Raw genomic sequence first — 15,932 nt, forward strand, 5'->3', positions numbered from 1 at the left:
CATGGGGAATGTGTCACAAGTGTGTCTCATCAAGAAACCCTTTTGGAGTTGGGTAACTCATCTGCCGGGTCCCTGAAAAGAAACCCAGTCCTACCATGTTTTTGCAACTATCACACTTCCTTTTGTTTTCAGTACAATATTTTACTTTTGTCAAAACTAAGGGCTCTGTCTGTGCTGTGTTTCCCCCGTGAGATACAGCAGTAAGTCCAAACAGGTGCGCACATGCTCAGAGAGAATTTTTCCATGGTTCAGACACTTGAGGAGCAGGTGTTTACAGCTCTTGCTTGGTCTTATGGCTACAAGTGCTCGGCAGCTACACCCAATGGAGGTGGCTCTTCTTTGCTGCTTTTTTATTCTTAGGGCCATAGAGTTGTCTAGGGTGCTGGTTTTGCTTTTCTTATTCTCCGAATAAATTCATTCCAAGCCAAGCAAAAGGACCAACGACATTTTTTTTCAGTTGTTGTAATACTTGCTCTTTGAATATTAGGGTCACAATAATTGTACTCTTAATCCCCATCACCTGTTTCACACATACCCCATCTCCCCTTTAGTAACCACCAGTTTGTTCTCTATATTCAAAAGTCTGGGGTTTTTTGGGTTTGGTTTAGTTTTGTTTTTTGTCAGTCTCTCTTCTTTTCTTCATTTGTTTCTTAAATTCAAAATATGAGTGAAATCCTATGGTGTTTGTCTTTCTCTGACTTATTTCGCTTAGCATTGTACCCTCTCTTAGAACTTAAAAAGATCAAGTTTAAGCAAAGAGCCTGAAGGAATTGAGTTTTGTAAATCTAGTTGTCAGAGATTAATGGTCTCAGTATCTCTGGTACTCTCTGGTTAAAACCTAGAATAAGGGCCATTGAGTGCCAACCTAGGCAGGTGCCCCATCAGCAGATCGTTCTCCTTAGGTGGAGCAAGTTCAAAGCTTCTCAGGCAATAGTAGCTAATGGTTTTCCCAAAAGGAAAACCCAAGTCCCCACTCTTCCTCCTCCTTTCTCATTCCACCTGTCATTGTTGCTGCTTAAGAGACGATTAAGTAACAGACCACATGGTTAGTGCATGAGTTGGCTTTAGAAAAGATGGTGAGGAATCTTATTTGCACACGATCTCATTTCACAGCATAACACAGCAAATTCAGGTAATGACATAGGGATGATGAGGAACGACCCAGTCAGGCACAGGAAACATTTGCCTTGGGTGGCACCAGTTTTTAGCTGTATAACTTACATAAGTCACTTTATGCCCAAACCTCATTCCTTCCCATCTGTAAAGTGAAGGAGTCGGATTAAGTGATTAAAACCCTCTTCCAGCCCTAAGAATCCAGGATATTATGATCTCTGCTTTAGTTTCTTTTTTTTTATTAGAGGCTTACTACCATAAAATATGACTTACCTATAATTTAAGTCAGAGTGGCCCACAATCATGAGTAGTCACTTTGGATTTCTTTTCATCCCCTTGGGAGGGGTGGATATTAACTCAAGCCTCTCTCTTCATTTGATGTTTTACAACAAGCGTGTCAATCCATAGTTTGGTGTTTGGGGGATACCAACAGACATCTTTTTACAAAACTGCCCTTTGCCTAACTCACTGTCTTAGTAGAAGTAGCGATTCAGCTCAGAAGAACCTGGTGCCAGAGGGACAGGGTGAGTCGATAGCTTCCCTCAAGGCCTTAGATCGTTCCTGCCGTAGCAACAGAGTCTGTTCCAAACACCCAAAGCCCACGGTTTTCTCCAAACCATCCTAATCACCAAGCCAGTAATGGGAATTTGGGAGTCTTTGGCAAATAAACTTGAACACTCTTAGGAAATTTGGTGCAGGATTTACAGAATAACAGCGACCGTCTGTCAATGCCTTCCCTCTCTGCCCATATGCAGCCATGCACTTTCAAGCACATGCTGACCCTGGGCCAAGTCCTTTCTCTGGAGAGATAGGCAGGGATATTTGAATTCATTTTCAGATTGCCCTCCTGGTTCACTTTTATTGTGGGCACCACGCAGAAGCTCTGTCTCACAAGAGTGGAGCTGGGCTGGTTACCACTGCTCTCTTCAACTCTCAGGAGTTGCTAAGGTAGATAAAATGCATGGTCTGTCTGTAAGGTGCATGCCACCAGCCATGGCCATTCAACACCCTCTTGCACTTTCTGGTACTGCTTGCAATGGGCCACTGCTTTCATCCTTGCTCTGTGGCCAGACTTCTGCTAAATATGGAATAGGTTTGGTATTTACCAAAGGTGCTGTGAGCACCTTTATTGCCAGAGAAGACTTCAGCTCTTTAGGTTTGGGGAAACAAGATGTAAGACTGGGGCTGAAAGGACTGGATTAAGTTTTCCGTTATTCTTTGCTTTTTAAGTGCAGAAGACCAGATTGCAAGAACAGCAAGAAAAAGGCTATTTCTTAACTGACCCAAATAAGAACCTAGAAAAGTAAGAGAAGCCCTCAAGTTCTCATTTCCTTCACTCAAAGTATATCCTGAATAATTACTGATGAGTTTTTTTTTCTACGTCCAGCCTTGCTTCACCTTCCTACCTCCAAACCAGGTACCCATTTTGATATTTTTAAAGTTCCTCCGATTATTATAGGGGACCCTTTTGTGCCGAGACTAAACCTGTTGCTGAAACAGGCCCCACTGCTTTGCAGAGTCGACACATGACTCTGCCTGGGTAATAACAGGTCTCCCGTTTGTGCGGAGAAACCCCCGGTACCTGGGTGAGTGTTGGAACGTAACAGGTGACTGTTACCCTTGTCATCATTCCCCACGGAGATGGGGAGGATGCAGTGAGAGCCTTGCTCCTCCGGGGCTCCGTGTCTCCCCATGGCAACCACTCAGCCTGCCTAGAAGTGGCTGTTGCCTTCGGTAGGGGAGAAATGCACACCCAAGCCAAGGAAGCTGGTCTAGCACAACTCAGGTTTCTTCCCCATGGAGCGAATCCTCTGAGCTGTGTGATCAGAAGGCTGGCCCTCTGGTTGCTTCATACTCCAGGAGAGTAGTTTTCCTTACTGGGGACTCAACGTTGGGCATCCAGATCTTTCCATAAATCACCTTAACTTCCTCGCCTCTTCTCCCCCTTGGGAAACCTCAACATTGCATTCCCGTGTTGCACACCACAGATCAGATTATCTGGTCGCTATAGAGATTTGTATATAAAAGACTACTTTTGTGAGGATTTTTGTATATTGCTTTTCTATTTGTTTTCTACGGCTTAAGGAGAGAGCTGGCAAACTGTGAATCTAATTTGATCTTGCTGCCAGCAGATATATTTTGGCTTCCTGGTAAGAATCAATGTTACCGGGGACAATACATTGCCCCCTGATCAGTATTACACCCCTCACTCACGAATTCCTCCAGCCCAATCTTACATTCTTTTTTAAACAAATCCCTGGGCTTCTTTGTTATTATTTATAAAGAGCATGAGAAAATGTATTTATAGACCTGGATATTATATGTTTAATATTGATTTAGCCTTTAATAATGTTATAGGTTTGTATCTACTCTTCATAAATCATAAAGAACTCAGTGTAGACTGAATTAATCTATTTAGTATCTGTAATTTTGCAGACAGATATTTTCTTATGGTATTTTCTATATGACCACCTATGTAGAATTATAACTGATTAGAGCACAAGAAGTTTCTACAGCAAGTTAGAGCTATCAGTTGTTTCCTGAGCATAGAGCCGCATTTTAAAAATTTAAGAATCCAGTCCTTGGCGATGCAATGCGATGAACAAAACGACCCTAAAGGACAGGGAATCATTTAACTCTGTGAGCTGGTTAAGATATGCATTGACACAATTAGTCTTTTTAACTTGAGGAATGGTGCTAACTCCTTATTTTTGACACCAGGCCTCATTTTTCCAGCTAAGCATTCAAATTTTGCAACAGCAAGAAGATGAAAAACTAAGCTCTTAATAGTGGGATCCTTTCTCTATCAGAACCTCCCCTGCCTTCCCAATTATTTAGGGACGCATTGGCTTAGGAAAACTTTGAATAGCAGAGCCTGAGGGCGAGTGCTAGGAAGCAAATCATGACAGATTTGTTGCAGTTCATTCTTGCCAAGCAAATTAGAAGTAAATGTCACATTGTTATGTGAATTGAGCACATATTTTTAAGAAAAAAAAAAGTTATTAGTACCAACTGCGAAGCAATACTCTTTATCGCTGGGGCTGGATGGAGGTGGGCGCTTTGAGTCGCACTGAAATCGTCTAGAAGCAGCCCAGGTAGATTGTGTCCTCAGGTGAATAACGATCTATGTACTTTCCCCAAAAGGCAAATCAGTAGCTACTGCAAAGACGAAGGGGTCTTCCTTCTGCCAAACACACCCTCTGATATGGTTGTAGGGCTAGTATTTTTGCCATGGTTTTTTTTTTTTTTTTTTAAAAAGTTACATAGAAAGTGTACTGATATGTATTTGAAACTGTTCCTCATTAAGCAAACAGATTAGATGTGCCCTCAACTGGCAACGATCGTACCTGTGATTTTCAAGTACAGATAGCTGTTCAAAGCATGAAGTTCTTGTGTGTATACAGTAACACTTGGTTCGCGCATGAAGAACAGTGCCTATGCACTTTGTGTAGCTATAATGTAGATATCTCTGTGTAATTTCAGTGAAATGGTGTATAGATGTATTTTAATTTAATTTAAATGTTATTTTTGGCTATTCATCTAAATGCAGTAGACATGTTGATTGGTGTTTGAAACCTCTTTTTTTCCTTCTTAGATACCTAGTGAATCGCTTCTCCTCTTTTTAAATGTGATTTAGGGATATGTATCAGTGAAGAACTTAGCTGTGAATCCTTTGTACCAATGATTGTTTGAAAGTCTGGGTGTCCAGCATCTTTGTAAATATGCCATTCAGAGCAAGGGAGGGCTGGAGGTGTGTCATGATTCTTAGTGAAAGGTCATCTGAACTTCTGTATATGCATGGTGAATGCGGCTGTGGAACTTTGGATTATCTAGGCTTAGGTAGGCTTAGAAGGAGGACACTAATCTATAGCCCTCCTTTGCTTGGTGGATTGGACTCAGAGAGTCAAAAGGTTAGTCTGCTTCTCTGCATGCTAACATCACGTCCTTAGTTCAAGGTCTGCCTCTCTAGTTGCCAAATACTGATCCTGATACTCATGACTTAAAGGTTCTGAAGAGCCTTGTCCCTTGGTTTCTTGAGTCAGGGTACAGAAAGGGCATTCACTGGCTAACTTCCCTGCAGGCAAAACCCCACAAAAGCACAGTTCTGGTAGCACACTGCACAGTTGTCTGTTGAAAGAGCACCAGAGGCACAGGAATGGTCAGTGCACAGCTTTGAGGTTGCACAGGCAACTGATGAAGCACAGATCCCACGTATGTGACGCGAGTATGACCTCTACCTATTAGGCTCTGTGTGCATGTTTTCAGTGATTGAGATGAACTAATATAAATATTGCCTCCTAAAACACACATTCTGTGTAATTACCACTAAAGGGAATGCTCTGGAGTTGATAGTTCCTGTAACCCCTTTCTTCTCCACAAGGACAGAGAAAAATGGCCACGTGCAGTTGGGGACACTGGGTGTCCCTCTCTTTTCACAAAAGGAGTGAAGTCTAAGCAATCCCAAGAGGGCACAAAGCACATGAATGTTCAGTGGCTTCTCTAATGATTGGAGGGAGGGGATATATATATATATATATATATATATATATATATGGTGAGACAGGAACATTCTTCCTTGAAAATGTGGCTTCTTCAACTCCTCATCAGATTCAGGATGGAAACCTTACTGAAGGAAAGCTAACCTTTAGGCAGGATTTCCTACGGAGATTCTTGTGCGTCCAGAATGAAAGGTAATTGTTTCCCTCACATTCACAATCCCCATTGGTCTAAAGTCATGTAGCATAGAACATCAATAGCACATAGTGTTTAAAGACTAATGAATGAAAAAAGATTAAAATGTCAACTAATTTTGGAGTTGTTTCTTAAAAACAGTTCTAGGAGATGCCTTGGTGGCAAAGCACATTTTGGTTAGCTGAGTTCTTTTGTTTTCACCTCCTGCTTTCTAACCTTTCTTACAATGTGGACTGATTACTGTAACATTTCATGTGTAAAATAACTGGATATTCTTTATATACTGGAAATGATCTGTGAATCCAATATTTCACTAAGTGTTTTAACTTTTGTGTATATATCTCTTATCAATAAATGTGGATTCCAATTTCTCTGCATGTTGCCTCTCCTTCAATTCCCATTTTAAACTAGTGTTGGTTACATAGTAAGGGTCTCTGGTGTTCCTTTTGGAGAAATTATGGATTGAAAACTACAGGGTCCAAATGAATACTTTCCAGGAAAGTGTAAAGCTGAGCCATAAAACAGTCACGTCTTACCTAAAGTTAGTGAGTTGGACAAAAATAGTATATAATCCAAATTTCCCCTATAAATTAGTCAATATGGGCCATTTCCCAAATGTCAGGGTTTAGAACAAGATTCATTTCTTAGTCACATAGAATGCACATCCGAGGTATCTAAAGGACACTGCTGTGCGCCATCTTCACTGAGGGAGTCCCAAAGAGACTTGATCTCCACGCATCTGCAGTTGCCAAATGCAGGAGAAGGGAATATGGCAGATGTTACACTGGGTCTCAAAGCTTCCTCCCAAATATTATGCACCTCACTTCTGTTCATGTTTCAATGGCCAGAGCCAGTCATGTGGATCTACCTAACTCCAAGGGGGCAGGGAAGTGTAACCTTACCAGGGGCCCAGGAAGAAAATTGGAAATGCTTAGTGAATAGCTCTGATGACTATTGGCCATAAAGGATCCTTAAATCATTCATAAAGGATAGCATACAAGCATATAGTCTTTCAATAAGTCCAACACTGTAAGTTTTTCCCTAACATTGGATAAACCATTACTATGAAGGTAAGTAGCAAGCATTTGACATCATATTGTAGCAATTAAATGCATGGTCTTCAAAAGTAGGATCACACTCAGCATGATGAGATTCTCACCCAGGGAAAGGTACGTGTACAGGAATGGAGACTCCCCCCAAGAAAATGGCAAGTTCTCTTTTGACACTCCAGGGCCCCCCATACTGAATAACATGGCTTAGATGAATTAATTATCCTCTCTCATTCTTTTTGGGTATGAAAGGAAGCAAATCTTTTCTTTTAAATAAGTAAAATAGACATTGATACACCATAAGTCTTTTTATGAATGTCACCAGTTTATTTAAACTGCTGGTAAAAGTGGACTTTTTTTTTTATTTTACTTTTTTTTTATTTTTTATTTTTTATTTTTTTGGACATTTTTTTTAAATACACTTTTCCTTCTTCCCTGGGAGTCAAGTATATATCACATCACATCCATATTCAAAATTGTATTAAAATCTTATTTCCAGAATATATACTGGTCAGTAAATTCCTGGGCTGCCACTTTAAGATAGCAAAGAGCCACAAAACTCAATCAAGGTAAATATAACACTTTAGTGTGGATACAATTTGGTTGGTCCTTCGACAAAGGACACAGCCAGAGAGAAACTTGACTTTGCTTGTTCAGGAAGTATGATTCCCCATGTTCTAATTTCTTACCCTTTCATCTGGAGCAGAGGTGTTTAATCCATCCATTGACATTGTGAAAGCCAGTGGAATGTTGCTTTTACTTATCATGGCAAAAAAATATGTATATAATTATTATGTATTATATACAAATCACATATATGTAATTATTATAATTATTATTATTATTATAGCTATTATTCTTTTAAGTGTAAGAATGAAAGGAGGAATTATGAACTGAGGGTTACAAGACATGAGTTCTGATCACCATACAGTCGCTAAAGAGTTGATTAGATATGGCCAAGTCCCTTTGCAATTTGGAAATAATTTTGGCATATGTAAAATCAGGGATTTGGATAAGGTAATTTCTAAACTTTTGAACTCTGAAATTTGCCTACCAGTCAGGTAAGTATCACATATGTAACTTATATCGGAGTTATACTGCCATGTGTATCGAAGTGCAGAAAGCCATTGCCCCACGCAAGAATGACAGCACCACCAATAATTTCCCCTGGCCTTGGCACCCCATATCCCAGTCATCTGCTTAGCTTCCCAGAGGAAATGCTCCTAAGAATTTTGTTTACCATTCCCCTGCTTTTAGAAAATGGTTTTATTTCACAGGTATGTGCGCCTAAGCAAGCTTTGCTTATTTTGAGCTTTCTAAAAAGGGCTACATGTAGTCTTTTTGAACACATCTCTTTGTGACCTAATGTTGTGTTTCTAACATGTTGTTACAAGTAGCTATGGTTCATTCATCATCACTGCTGTATGATAATAGAGTATGTAAAATACGCCACATTTTGGTTTATTCACTTTCCTGCCAGTGGACATTTGCCTCATTTCCAGTTGTTTTCCTATGTCAAACAGTTTTGCTATGAACATTCTTGTATATGTCTCTTGGGTGTAAAACCTAGGAGGCTTTGACATTTTTTTAAAAAAAATTTTTTAATGTTTATTTATTTCTGAGAGGCAGAGACAGAGTGTGAGCAGGGGAGAGGCAGAGAGAGAGACACACACACAGAATCTGAAGCAGGCTCCAGGCTCTGAGCTGTCAGCATAGAGCTGACATGGGGCTTGAACTCACAAGCCATGGGATCATGACCTGAGCCAAAGTTAGACGCTTAATCGACTGAGCCACCCAGGCACCCCTGACATTTTGACATATATGCTCCTAGATGCAATTTAAAAAAATGTGTGTGTGCGGTTGGAAAGTACCTATTCAAATCTTTTCTTTGCCCATGGCTCCTGCAGTAAGCCCACATGTGGACCACCACTGAAACCCCAGATAATCCACACACTGTTGGCTGTTTAATGCAGCACATCTCTCTAGTGGGAATACTGAGGCAAATGAAACCAGAACATTTTTTGTAGGGGAATTTAAATCAAAAGCCAAAGCATCCTTTCCTCAGACTCCCATGGTACAGCCTTTGAACACAGCTCCAATGGTAGCCAGATGGGACCCATGGAGTCTTTCATCTCTTGCTTCCTCATAAGGCGCTAGGCCCCTCAAGCTCCCCCCGACGTCAGCAGGCTGTTTGCTATGATGCAGACAGTTGCCTGACAGAAGGCGTTACAGGAAGTCACAAGAAAACTCGCCACCTCTTCCAAGAACCACCAGCAGCCCCTTTAGCGACCCTCTCCCATCCCACAGTGGAGGACTACAGAACCATAAAGGGCAGTGACTCTGAAAAGGATGAGCCATGTGGCTGTCACCTAAGGCACCAAACCTCCCAGGCACCTCTTCTTCCAGGCACAGCGGCGTAAACAGGAAGCCAGGTCTCTGTGCCTCAAAGATTCACAGGGGACAGAGGGTTCAAGCACCGCCAAGGAGCTTTCATGAGGACAGGAAGGCATGGGTGGCGGTGCCCACACATTTGACGTGGGCTGTGCAAGAATAGAAGACTGTGGAGTCCCTGGAAACAATGCAAATTTTTTAGCTTCATACTTTTCTTCCTGGTGTTTTTTAAAGTTCAGTCCATTCACCCACCCACTGAGGCAGTGAGAGGCCATATTTAAGTCCCGTGTCATTGTAAGAAAAACTGAGCCAGGGAGTTGGCCTTAAACTCGGGAGCATTGGCTGGGTCCGCATCGCTTGTCCAAAAAGAACATAAAGAGAGGAAAATCATTCAATGTAAATACTGTCCTTTCTCTCCAACATCTAAAAGCAATGACTTTAAATGCTTCTGAATTCCATAAATCAGACAAATAAATCATTACTGTGACCCCACCCACCCCCACTCCCTCTTTATCAGGTCAGAATGAATATACAAAATCCCCAATCTATTTTTGCTGGTGACTTGGGGTCATCAGATGTTAACCTTCCAAATATCGTCTGGAAAAAGCTAGGGGCCTCCAGTTAAGGAAAAAAGGGAAAATATAGAACTGCTGTCGTCTGTGGTCGATTCTTTTTGTTGCATGACCTGGTTCTCCTGGAATTCTCCAATGGCCTCTGTCACTTGTCAGATGTTTTCCAGGCCTGGGTAACATACTGCTAACAGAGGGAGGGGCCCCAGAATCTCCAAATTGCCTTCAACTGAGTGAAAAGTTCAGCTGGAACACAGTGTTCCTTTTCCCGTTACTTCTCTCCTCATCCCAAACCTTCCTCTCATCTTGGTGAAGAGGACAGAGATCACGTCAGACTATAAGGCCAGAAAGGTCCTCAGAGGGCGAATATTTGAAGTATAGCCATGCTTTTTGCAGACGAGGGAAATGACACCCTAATTTGAAATGAGCTAGAGGCAACACAATGGCAAGCCGAAGTTAAATCCTGGTTCCGTATCTCGTCCAGCTATGGACCATGGATGGTTTATTTAGCCTCGCTGTCTTCATCTGTGGAATGGGGCTAATCACGCCTATGATGCAGGGTGTCTGTTGAAAGGACATTCACAAAGTAGCACAGTACTTGATGCATGGTAAGGGTTTAGTCAGTCATAGCTCTCCATCACTTACCACCATTGTAATCATCGTCATCGTCATCATCATCATCATTATTGCCACCCTTAGCGTTATTAATAATAACTTCGTAGTGACTCAGCTATAGAAAGCTATGCTTTCTCTTTCCCAGTTTGGCCTCTTTCCCAACCATATCACGTGGACACAAGCATAAAACCCAGAACTTAGAGCTTGTCTTCCACAAATCTGGGCTTTGCTCATAGACCATGACCTCTCTGACCCCAGCCGTTCCTCCTTTATTCAGCACTTTCTGCCAGAGGTCAGGAGAGCCCTAGGGAGGTCCTCCACGCAAGCAGTCCAATGTCACCTCAGCTTACAACTCATTGATCAGAAGTGGCCACACAGTCCCCTGCAGCTTCAAGGGAGAATGAAATCCAATCCCACCTCTGTACTCAGGATGGATCAGACCCAGAAACATGTGTGCTAATAAATTACCATAGTCCACGTCTCTGGTCATCCAATATTTGGTGCACTCTGTTTGACAAATACAAGAGATTATTCTTTATTTACTCCTACAGAAGCTTCGCGGACATTACGAGCCTGTGCTATCTGATATTCCAGATGGCCCTCTAATACCTCCTTCTGTTACTTACCAAAGCTGTGATTCTTGGCAGTGAGGAGACGCACTAGATTTCTTCAGGGAAAGGAAATGAGTCTCAGCCTGGCTAAAGTGGCCTCTCACCAGGATGGGAGACTGAGCTGGCTCTTCCAATGGGAAACAGGACATCCAGAAACGAATCAGTTCTTTCCTCACTGGAGAACCCCCTCGGGGAGTCCCTGGCTCGCAGCATTGCATATACTAGGAGAGCTTAGTGTCATGAGAAAGGCCATTTCTGTGGAATGTGCCCAACCCTACAGAACCCCCTTGGCTGGTCTATTCTCAGCAGCTTTCCTTCCCATCATCCCTTTCTCCTTTGCCTTGTCTTCTTTTGCAAATGACATTTGTTCTCTCCCTCAACAGTTTCAAGAACAGAACTTGGAAGAAACTTCTTGGAACTTTATGGTTTCGGGAGCTCATCCATTGCTATGTTCGAATCATCTCAAAATGGTGCTGCCCTCCTACGCTTTTCAGCAACTTTGAGGCATAGCCACAAGCTTAGGAGTCTGTTATTTATGACTAACAGTAGCTACTGTCATAGGTGGGATCCCTAGAAGCAGAGCCTGAGACAGGATTCAAGTTCACATGATTGTTTTGAGTGAACTACTTTTTACAAAACCTTATAAAGAACTGAGGGGAACAGGATAGGGAAGAGAAAGAGTGGAGCAAGAAAGTAGTCTCAGGGAAAGTCTGAGTTTGAGTTGTCCTTGAAGAAAGGAGACCTGTCTTTGAGCACCCATACCAGTCAGTCATTGGCTGTGGGCTACTGATGGGAGAGAGTTATAATCTCCAGGATAAGGCAGGTCCCATCTACCGAGAACCATTCTCTAGAAAAGTGGGGAAGCTGTGTATTATTAGTTGTCAATAGTGCAGTTAGGGGATGGATATGCCGACCCAAGAAGGGGATCTGGGCAAAGAACCAACAGCAATGACTTTTGTCCACACATGCCTACCATGTGCTTGCATTGTTCTCGCAATAATTCTGTGAGGTAGGTATTCTCACCACCACGCCCCCTTCCTTAATTTTACAGATACTGCAATTGATATTCAGAAACATATACACCAAAGAAAAAGATAGTCTGGAGGTCTCTCCAGTATACTGGTTTTTTTCCCAAATAACCCAGCAGAGTATATTGCTATGTTATCAATGTTTAATGGTATTTGAACCTGTATGCTTAGTATAATACTCCTTGACGTCTAGTCTTGAAGCCTAATTATGCATGAGACTTTAGGGCATTCAATCAAAATAGTTCATGCTTGTCATCCCATATGGTCCTGTATCACCCGCTTAGGTGCCCTCTGGAGTCATGAAAGCCATGTTTAGCAAAGAGATCTCCATGGATGCTTGTTGTCCGGAGATGCACCTATAACAGCTGGCCCAACTAGTCAGAACAAATTATTCTCTTCCTGAAAGTATTTGCTAAGTCAGCAGATCAATGGGTGTCATCTTGAATGTTAATTCTGATCAATCAAGAGTGAGGCACTCTGGGGCGCCTGGGTGGCTCAGTCCCTTAACCATCTGACTTCGGCTCAGGTCATGATCTCGCAGTTTGGGAGTTCAAGCCCTGCATCAGGCTCTGTGCTGACAGCTCAGAGCCTGGAGCCTGCATTGGATTCTGTGTCTCCATCTCTCTCTGCCCCTCTTCCACTTGTGCTCTGTCTCTCTGTCTCTCTTATAAACAAATAAACATTAAAAAAAAAAAAAGAGTGAGGCACTCTCAGGCCCTATGTGTGCTCACTAGGAAGGAATCACAACTGATTATCAATGCCTGCAAAAAACAAAACCAGAGAGGGGATCCCTACCTGCAATTCTTAATTATATCCATCGGGAGGAGTTGTACTCCAGTGGTCTCAGCAAGATGAGCTTACTATTGGCTCCTAGCACAGCTCTACCTCCATCTGTAGAGGTCATTCTGCTCATTGTACTTCCCCAGGAACCCTAGATGCTAAACCAGCTACTACCTTACACAGGTTTATTGCCAGAGGGCAGGAGAGCTCTAGGGAGGTCGTCCACACGAGCAGTCCAATGTCAACTCAGCTTACAACTCATTGATCAGAAGTAGCCACACAGTCCTCTGCAGCTTCAAGGGAGAATGAAATGCAATCCCACCTCTGTACTCAGGATGGATGAGATCTGGAAACGTGTGCTAATAAATTACTCTTTGGCAAATGCAAACTGTACTCTGACCTCCTCCCCAAGGGGAACTACACAAAACCTCATTCATTCAGAGCTTCAGACTCAAAGTCCAGGATCTTAGAGTGGCACATGGAAGTTCCTATGTTCAGATGCGACTCCTCTTGGCCCAGAAATTGGTGAAAACAAAATGCAAGTTTGCTACATCCCCTCTCCACCCCTCCCCGCATGGCTCACATACACATGCTCCAATGGCAGAATCAGGGCAGTTTAATCACCATAATATCCTATCTGGAAAGGGAACAAATGGAAGACTTAAGTTACTGAGACATAGCATTTCAGAAATCCTGGTGGGCAGGCATTAGAGGGACCCCTACACTTTGAATAAGGCAAATTTCTTGATTATGTCCTAATCTGGATCCCGGAAAGGGCTTTCCCACTCCGTTTCCCCCACACCATGGTATTTCATTCCACCTCCTAGGAAGTCCCTCCTTTTCCATTATACTCTGTTGCTGGATGAAAAGCATATAGGAATAATCTCTCCTCTAGCAGCATCCTCTGCTTTTTGCTCACAGAAAGTTAGGCTTCAGGGCTCCTTGAAAGTCTTCATCAGTCAGAGTCTTTCTAGTTGAGATCTTTGGCATCATGACTCTTACAATCTTCCCTGGCTTTTATAAGTTTGACTCCAATCAGCCTCTTATGCCAATAGCCACACCCTCAGCCCTTCTAGAAATTGTCCTTTTCTCAGAATTGTCGGTACTTTGAGCCAATTGGGCTTGAGGCAAAGAGCCATAGCCTTAGATTTCTTTTTCTCTGAGCCACTTTTTTTCCAATAAAAGAGTATGCCGGATGCCACATTAGTTCCTGCAGATATGATGACCATGTACTTCACTGATTTTGCCTCTGAGACCGAGGTAGTACACAATCATCTGTATTTTATCTTTCATTGTTTGGGGTTGAGAAGTAGTTGCTTCTTCCTGCTCTACAAGTGCTCACATTTCTAGAATCTCTCTTTCCTTCTGGCAAGTAATAAAAATACCTGGTATGGTGACTGCACCATCAGTCAGGGGCTCTGAGTGGCTACAATGGCGGAGCCTGTCGGTCAGGACCCATACAGCATGAGTGAGCAATAGACTTTGTCATTTGGGGCCACAGAGAATTTACAGTTGCTTTTACTGCAAATAATCACCTGCTATATTAGGGAAATTCCTCTCCTACTCTGGGGTTTCGGCTTAGATGTTTCCCTTTGTTGTAGCCTGATTTGGAAGCAAAATGAAACACATCTTATGAGCCAGTATCTATCTAATGATGCCTATGGAACTGGTATATGTTTTACCTGTTCTGAAAGGAACCCAATCACCAGAGAGGCCTCTGAAGGCGGGGTGGAGGAAAAGATAGCATAGATCAAGGTAGTCTCAGCCGATATAACGTAAGAGTTGTTTTTCTAGGATTGACGTTGGAGAGTTATTTTTTTCTGCATCGATTTCAAATTAGAAGTGGTTTTTTTTTTTCCCCTAAGCGGTTGTGTCATTGAAAACTAAAATGATGAATTGATTGATCAAAAAAAAAAAAACAAACCCCAAACTGATGTTCTATCGTTATTTTTGCCCTCAAGGAATGTTTCTCCAGTTGTCCTCTGAAGAGATGAGTCAGGAAGCTGGACTTTCCTTTGTCCAGCCGGAGTCCTGCTGTGGGGAAATGCTCATGCTGCTTAGTGGGGGTGTACTAACCCCATTTCACAAATGAGGAAACCGAGGCCCAAGGCCTGAAAGCATAATGTCTCTTCAGCTATTAATATTCAGGGAGGAAAAGACACCCCTCCTCTATTTGTCTGTTGGATATTTGGGGCTGGGAGGCAGATTAATTTTGCAAGGACACTGCCCAATAGCTTCTTGTTAGCCTCTCTGTCACCAGATATAGCTGCCACATTCTTATCACTGAGAATCTCTCTCCACCTCTCACTCATCTAAGTGCCATTGTCTCAAGATTCAAAGTCCTGAGCAAGAGGGTCCTTTGGACCAAGCTTGCCTAGCTCCAGCTTAAGTCATGGTTTTGTGCCCCTCACCTCCACTCTGGCCACTCGCTGGCCTAACACATAGGTGTTTTCTATGGAAGACAGGTCCTGTAGAAGCTTCTCTCAGAGATCCTTGCTCTGCACACATGCTGGGTTATAGCTTTTCACACCGGCTAAGCCAGGAATCCCTCTACCGTTTATTTCTCTCTCTCTCTCTCTCTTTTTAATTTTGAGAGGGTGGGGGAGGGGCAGAGAGAGGGGGAAAGAATCCCAGGCAGGACTCGCGCTGACAGCTCAGAGCCCAAAGCGACGCTCAATCTCAGGAACCTAGATCATGACCTGAGCTGAGACCAAGAGTCAGACTTTTAACCAACTAAGCCACCAAATGACAGTCTACTGTCATTTACTTTCTATCTTCCAAAATCTGTTGAAATCTCTTTTTCTGCTGATGTCCCTTCTTCCTCCATTCTTTCTGTATTTAGAAGTCTATACCCTTTTTTTAAAGGTTTATTTAGTTTTGAGAGAGAGAGAATGTAAGCAGGGGAGGGGCAGAGAGAGAGGGGGAAAGAAGATCTGAAGGAGGCTTTGCACTGACAACAGAGAGCCCAATGTGAGGCTCAAACTCAGGAACCCTGAGATCATGGCCTGAGCCAAAGTCGGATGCTCAACCGACTGAACCACCCAGGTGCCCCTATAGGTCTATACTCTTTTAATACGTTTGCTA

Source organism: Hyaena hyaena, unplaced genomic scaffold, assembly GCF_003009895.1.
Source record: "Hyaena hyaena isolate Hyena2069 unplaced genomic scaffold, ASM300989v1 scaffold_74, whole genome shotgun sequence".
NCBI classification, from domain to species: Eukaryota; Metazoa; Chordata; class Mammalia; order Carnivora; family Hyaenidae; genus Hyaena; species Hyaena hyaena.